This window comes from Alligator sinensis, unplaced genomic scaffold (assembly GCF_000455745.1).
Source record: "Alligator sinensis unplaced genomic scaffold, ASM45574v1 scaffold771_1, whole genome shotgun sequence".
Taxonomy (NCBI): domain Eukaryota; kingdom Metazoa; phylum Chordata; order Crocodylia; family Alligatoridae; genus Alligator; species Alligator sinensis.
In genome coordinates, this window is record NW_005842911.1 from 474644 (window position 1) to 476869 (window position 2226).

A 2226-nucleotide genomic window follows, 5' to 3' on the forward strand; every position below is an offset into this window, starting at 1 on the left:
CTGGGGTGACGAGGAACAATGGTAATAAGCTGATGGAGAATAGGTTTAGGTTGGAGATCAGAAGGCAATATTTTACAGTTAGGGTGGCCAAAATCTGGAACCAACTTCCCAGGGAAGTGGTCCTCGCCCCTACCTTGGGCAAATTCAAGAGGAGGTTGGATGATCACCTGTTTGGGGTCTTGTGAACCCAGCATTCATTCCTGCCTGTGGCAGGGGGTCAGGCGAGATGATCTGTTCAGGTCCCTCCTGATCCTAGCTACTATGAAACTATCTTGGAGTCCACTATGACTCCGAGATCTCTTTCTGCTCCTGTGCTGCTGAGAGGGTCATTCCTCAGCCAGTAGGTGTGCTGGATATTTTTGTGCCCTAGGTGCAACACTCTGAACTTGTCCTTGTTGTACTACATCCTGTTGTGTCTGCCCACTTATCCAACCTGTCCAGGGCTGCCTGCAATTGTTCCCTACTCTCCGGAGTGTGCACTTCACCCCACAATTTAGTATCATTCACAGACTTGTACAGAGTACACTTCACACCCACATCCAAGTCACTGATGAAGATATTGAAAAGTATAGGTCCAAAGACTGAACCCTGTGGGACCCCACTACCCATATCCTTCCAGGTTGATACTGACTCATCTACTACCACTCTCTGGGTGCGACCACTAAGCCAATTTTCCACCCACCAGATGGTGTAGAAATCTGTCACAGCCTCTTAATTTATTTATGAGAATGAGATGAAATACTGTATCAAAGGCCTTGCTAAAATCCAAGAAAATGGATGACCTCTGCCAAACCTGTTCTAGACAAATGTTTGTCTTTGTTATTCCTAAATACTTTGGGGAAAACCCCATACAGAAGCACCCAGCACAGTTTCCAAAACATCAAAGCACCCAGTATTCTGGCACAGGTCAAGTGAGGGCATGAGGGCACTGTCAATGTCCTGCCATTGCCAGGACGGCAAGGAGTTGTTATAATATTGTCTAGAGATCTTGGCTGTGTTTCAGCTCCCATCCCCCTGCCCCTCCCTTTGGTCTGGCTTTCTTTCCCCTCCCTCCTGACAAACACCTCCTGAATATGTCTCTTTCTGTCTCTGTCTTTCTCTCCTAGCTTGGGGTCTCAGGAAAGCTCCTTGTTGCTTTGGGACCAGCTGTTGATGTGCAGTGCTTCAGTCTAGGCCTGTCTGGCTGCCTTCCTGCAGCAGTGCCCTGCACTGACCTTCCAGCACCCCCAGCTCCTGTTTCTGCCTCCCTGGATTCATTAAACTTTCTTCCCTGCAGCTCCTCATTCTTTCCCTTGAAAGTCCACAATGCTGCCTTGTTGCTGGTCAGAGCAGCTTAGCTCCATTGGGCTGTATGCAACTCCCTCGCAGTCTCACAATACCCATCTCATCCAAACAGATATAATCTGATTATATTAATAAGAAGTTATTGGATGTCCTGAAGCTTGTGAATTTGCCCCATTTGTGTTCATGAGCCATTAGAAAGGCTTGGATTAGGCTTGGTAAATTGGCCACTGCCCTGAGCAAGCACAGATCCTGGCTTCTGGCCTTTCCACTGCTTCCTGCCCCTTCCCCAATTAACAGGGCAGAAACCACCCAAGTGCTTCCCATTCATTTTAGCCACTCACTATTGCATGGACACATGGGTCTGATGGGGGACAGGGGTAGGGGCAGAACACAGGGCCCCCTCCCAGCTCTGTTGTTTGTCCATTAATAGTGCTACAACTCCTCCAAGTTGCTCTCCTGGCTTGCCTTCCTTTTTTGGCCAGCTTTAGCAACAGCAGCAGCAGCTGCATTTAGCTATGCCTCTCCCGTGGCTTGGTTATTAGGACAGTCTGCGGGGAAGTAGGTTTTCCACCCTCTAGATTAGACACTGTACTGGTATCTTCTTCCTCTTCATTCCCATAAGATACATGTACGCTTGGGACAATTATTTTGGATTATGCTTTTTGGTCTGTACAATTAGGTTAGAGGGGAAAGAAAAACCTGAAGACCAATGTTACGATGCAGCAGGTTTTTTTTATTGCAATTGAGAAGAGGAATATACATTTGCAGAATGCAATATCACACAATCCAGAGACTGGATTTCCAAGCTACAAGCTATCTCTTAATGCAGAGTGATACATCTTTATGCATAGATTCATAGATTCATAGATGTTAGGGTCGGAAGGGACCTCAATAGATCATCGAGTCCGACCCCCTGCACAGGCAGGAAAGAGTGCTGGGCCT